Source organism: Pteropus alecto, unplaced genomic scaffold (assembly GCF_000325575.1).
Source record: "Pteropus alecto unplaced genomic scaffold, ASM32557v1 scaffold7, whole genome shotgun sequence".
In the NCBI taxonomy this organism is placed as follows: domain Eukaryota; kingdom Metazoa; phylum Chordata; class Mammalia; order Chiroptera; family Pteropodidae; genus Pteropus; species Pteropus alecto.
In genome coordinates, this window is record NW_006494614.1 from 20,167,352 (window position 1) to 20,172,978 (window position 5,627).

The window sequence follows — 5,627 nt, forward strand, 5'->3', positions numbered from 1 at the left end:
CCTTCAAAATTGTCTATTTCATGTCCTACTTTTATAGAGGAGGAAATTTAGATTCAAACATTTGCTCAAGTAAAAAGCCTATTAGATATGCAGCTGAGACTTGAACCTGGGTTTCTAAAGCATTTCCCAGTGGTTTTTTTATTTTTAAAAAATTGCCTTCAATGGAAAAATATATCATGCATAAGCATATATATAACACATAGTTATTTTAAATAATCATATTAGAAAAAATAAACATCCATGTACTTCTACCATATGCTTTAAAAATAGAATATCACCAGTATAGATTTGATATCGCCTATCCCTAATGTGACAAGATCCTTCTCTCTTCATCATAGGTAACTACTATTCCAAATTTTTATCTTTCCTTTGCTTTAAAAAAAAGTTTATCAAACATAACACAGATATACCCATGCTTGCTATTGTTTAGGGCTTTTTAAAAAAAATTAGTGGACATGGTTTCATACTGTAGTGGTTAGCACATCTGCTTTACACGCAGACGGTACTGGGTTCACGTCCCAGTGGAGCCACAGTCCATGGTCTATGGCTGTGCCACCCTGAGCAAGCCTGTTCCCATCTGATCTTGGAAGCTAAGCAGGGTTGGGCTTGGTTAGTATTTGGATGGGAGACCACCTAGGAAGACCAGGTGCTGTAGGCATAAATAATAATTTGTAATAATTTTTAAAAATTGTAAAAAAAAAAATTTGTACTACACATAGACAGAGATGCACACATGCTTGCTATTGTTTAGTTTTGCCCATTTTGCCATTTATGTAAATAGCCATTTCATATATATTCATCTGTCACATTTTTTTTTGCTTAGCATTGTATGATTTTGAAATTCATACATATTGATGTGTGTAGTTATAGTTAATTCATTTTCACTATTGTACAATAGTTCATTGTATGAACATGCAACAACTTATTGTTCACCTCTTCTATTAATGGACATTGGATTGTTTCTGATTTTCACTCTTACAGCAATGCTAACCTGAATGGTTTCATGCACGGCTCCTGACACAAATAGACAACAGCACCTCTAGGGAAGATACTCTAGGAAATAGAACTGCTGTGTCACAGGGTACGCACTATTTTAGCTATTATGAGGTACTGCCAAACTGGTTTCCAAAGGAGCTGTACCAATTTCTCTAACTATTCTTCTTTTTTGATAAAATTACCAAAACTTACTATTGTTCAATTATCTAGGAAGGGCCAATGTAATCACAATGATTTTTATTAGGGAAAAGAGGGAGGTAGGGGAGTGAGAGCCAGAGGAGATGTGATGATACTTACAAAGAAATTCAAAATGTTATATATTTTAAAAATTTTAAGTTAGCAATCTAAATAATGCTTTCGAAAAATTAGGAAACAGCATAATCAAGTCCATAGAAGCCATATTATGGCTCTGTTTTATATGTAGGATATTAAATCTGTAGTTAAAAGATTCTAACTCCTTTTTCATGAGCATTAGTCAAAATTGATATTTAGCTGCTTGTCTTTAATTATTTCTCTTCATAAGTAATAAGTAAATTGAGAACTTTATAAATCCATGAAATAAGCAATAAAAGACCCCCAAAACCATTCCAGTCTATATGTCTGCTCTCCAGCTAAAACTAAGCTAGATAAATCTGTAATTACAGTCAAATAATTTTAGAGATGACTATTACCCTGCCTCCACCAGTAGCCCATTCCAGTATTTCATCACAGGAACATCTCCTTAGGTCTTCTTTCTCCTAAATATATTTTTTTTTCTAAATTATTTCAGTTCTACCATTTCAAATTAATGGAAACATCATCCTGAGATAATTTTTATAACATAGTAGTTAGTAAGCAGATGCGATTCCAAGATGGGTGCTATATCTAAACATCCCTCTTGGAAGAACTAGCTGTGATCTAAATAAAAGCTTCTTACGTTATATAGGGTATAACATTTTTTTTTTAAATAGACATAATTTATTTTTAATGCTTTTACACTTAAATGTCTTTCAGAAACAGAATGGACTTTGTCTCAGTTCTATGATTGTGTAAAAACATCACCTCCAAACCTAATGGCATAAAATAACCAAATGCCTCAGGTAGAGGACTTAAAAGGCTGGGCTCTGATATCATATGAAGATTCGTTTACTCACATGTCTGACAGTTGATTTTGGTTGGAAGCTGAGAATTTAGCTGCAGATGTAGCCTGGAACAGCAATATGTGGTCTCTCCATGTCTTCCTTACAACATGGCAGCCAGTTCCCAAAAGCAAGAGAGAGAGAACAAGAAAGAAGCCATATTACATTTTATAATCTAGTCTCAAAAGTCATACAGCATCATTTCTGCCACATTCTATTGGTACAGGCATTTCGAAAGTCCACCCAGATTTAAAGAGAGGAACCATCATCCTCAACTTAGGATAGAGAGTGGCATGTCACATTAAAGAAGAGTGTGTGGGATGGAATATACATTGATGTAGCCCTTGTCAGGAAATACAATCTGCCACAGGCTGGATTCCATCAAGAATGTGTCACATATCAAAGGAAACAAATTATTTAACTAATATCAATAGAATAATAATGTGACAAACATATGTAAGGAAGAGAAACATCTTATTTTAAATGTTATTCATATGGTATCCAAAGGGAGTAAAATACACAATTGTGCAAAGTTTTACATAGATTGTTAGTGAATATAATATTTGAAACACAATTTCAATTTGAAGAGAACATTCCAATGAACCATTGTATACACAGGCAAATAAACAGCTGCCACTATACAGCTTGAACAGTAAACAGTGAGATCATTAAAGGAATATGGAAAGACAGACGCTTCTATTACCTGTTACGAGAGAGGGTGATGCATCTTCAAATGTTGATGAGGTTTATTACAGATTCTTGGGGAAGCAGTGCAGAATTTGTTAACATACAAACTTAACTGCTCTATTCATAACCACTTGGATTGAAAAGATTACAGGATGTTCTGCTTTCTGAAATTGCCAAAATCAATTGTGTCATAGAAATCCGATATCTCCTATTTAGATCAACCATATTAAGCCTGGGTACTAAAAAAAGCCACAAATCTAAAAAAAAAAAGAGACATCTCTTTTCCTTAACCACATTTAATATGTAATTCATGGTGGGCAATTAGATACACAGTATAGTTTGCTCCCGTAACCAATGCAGACTATACTAGAGAGCCATTGTTTTATGTTCCCAGAATGCCTCCAGTTCAAATACCTTCTGAGAACTTCCCCAGAACTATCTCCATCTATCTGGTTTTACTAGAAACTGTTAAATTCTTAAAAGATTTCAGTCCTCTGACAAAAATTTGTTGAGACAGAAATAGAATCTCATCTAAGATTTAAAAGACAAGGAAACCGTTCAGGATTTAAGGACCTGGGAGCAGGAGCTACAAGATGTAAAGCTGGGAGCTTGAAGTTATCATTTCCCCACAAAAGCTACTGTGCTGCAAGTAAAGAATGAAGCCAAAGTGGAAAGAAAAGTGAAAATGGAGAGAGTCCTGACTTCATTTGTGCTCTGGTTGTTCTTTAGATCCACATTATTGCCCTTAGTTTCTCTGAGACACCCCACACATTAGCCAGAAATTACTCACTGAACTATAAGGAACAGAGGGGTCAATCAATAGTGGCTTCAGTTTTGTTTTTGTTTTTGTTTTTGTTTTGTTTGTTTTGTTTTGCTTTTTCTTTCTCAGATTACAGGAAGTCCAGAGCTTCCTGTAAGGATGGCATTAAGGATCCAAGTTACCCCCAGCATCCCAGCTCCCCACTCAGATTAAAGGATTTGTCACAATGGTAAAAGAGACTGCTGTACCTCTTAGGTTTGGTGAGATTCTGCAGGGTAATGTATCTGAATCTCAGGCAGGATGAAGAAGAAAAAGCAAGGAGCAAAATGCAAAACCCTTCTCTCTAAGATTTTATTTGAGAAAGGAACTTTCCCAGGGACTCCCACAAGAACACAGGTCCACTCCTAGCTATAAAAGAGACTGGGGTTTCTAATTTTCTTGAGAAGTTGAGACATAAATTACCAATATGTAGGAAAGCTATCCAAAAATTTTGGTTGGCCACAAATGAAAACTATCTTCTAAATTTCAGTATACTTTAACTAACTTAAGGTAACTTGAGTTTCTGAAACCTGGAAGCAAATCTACAAATGGAGTTAATCATTTTTCTTTCTAAAGTGTTTAAGAATTTATTATTATTCCTCTCGATTACATTGGTATCTCAAACATCACATCGAAAAGGTAATAGCTAAAATGAACATCTTAAACACAAGAGCATATAATATCTTTTAGAGTAAATAAAAGTAAACAGCTTTTTAATAAGTGAAGTGGCTTAAATAGAGAACCAAAATGTAATAATATTTATTGGAAGTCTAGCTTTCACAGGTCTTTCTCCTCTAAGACCCTTCTGTATCCTTGATGTGGTTTTTTTTTCATCTATAAGAAAAAAAAAAAAAAAGCATGTAAAATGCTAAGCACAGTGTTTGGCACCAGGGAAAGCCTCAACACAACTTAGATCCCATTATTAAACCTGTCTCTGTCTCTGAATTGTTATTCCAGCACCTCCAGCTCCCCATCTCAATTACATCCTGCATAGGTCTCTCTTCAACTCTGCTGTCACTCAAACTAAAAATGTCCATTGTCTTTCCACAAAGAGTAGATTTCTTACCTGTTTCTGTGTGAACCACAATAAACATAGTCACCTAGGCCTGACATGACACTCTTCTTAGTCACTGTTATCTCTCTTACTCCATTTCTAGTCAGTCTCCAAAATAAATTTGTGCTCATCTCTGGCACCTACCACCTTCTCCTAGGCTCTGTTTCAAAGTAACTCTTAGTATCTCAGATGGAAAAAAATAAGAACGAAACCTGCTGCTGTATTAAATAAGACGGAATGCTCCTAAACCCTTCAAAGCCAGCAGCTGTGGGCAGGCGCTCTTCAGTGGAGAGGGCAGCTGGTCTTTGTAGCTCAGGCACTCTGGTTCCCTTGGAGACTGCTCTCTAATTACCATCCGTAGACCTCCACTCCCTTTTAGACAACCTGGCTGGAGGGGACATATGACTCTTCCTTTAATATCCAATAGCATTCTAGACTTGGTTAGAATCTTTTAAATAACATTTGTTAATGTTTTCAATAACAAACAAAAAAAAAAACAAAAAAAAAACAGAAATTATGGCATATTTTCAATGACTTTGGCCTAATTTAAAAGCTATAGTTTGCTTCTCTACAGCTCGAAGGCCCTTGTTGGTCACAGTATTTAGGGTTGTTCCAAAACACAGCCAGAGAAAGGCAAAGTGTGAAGAAGGGAGAGAGAGAAGGAAGAAAAGAAAGAGGGAAGAAAAAAAAAGAGAAGACCTATAGAGTCATGTATATATCACCTGTGAAGCTTTTTAAAAATACAAATTCTTCTAACTCAGAATCTCCCAGAATAGAATTTTTTAAAACTCTCCAGGGGATTTTCAAGCTCCTAGCCACTTGCAGAGAGTTTTGACACTCATTCCCTGAATGTGTACCTGGTAAGCTGGAGAGAGAGGTGCAAGCGAGTAGCTGACAGCAGAAAGGTCTTTGAACTTTTAAGGTTTGTATTAAACTTCCATGTGAATGTTTCTTCTAACTTCATAATTTAGCA

The 5,627-nt window shown here is 35.5% G+C and overlaps 1 pseudogene; it reads left to right on the top strand.

Moving 5' to 3' along the window:
• Positions 1–539: 539 nt before the first annotated feature.
• On the top strand, positions 540–658 carry LOC112474841 (annotated as a pseudogene).
• Positions 659–5,627: the final 4,969 nt, after the last annotated feature.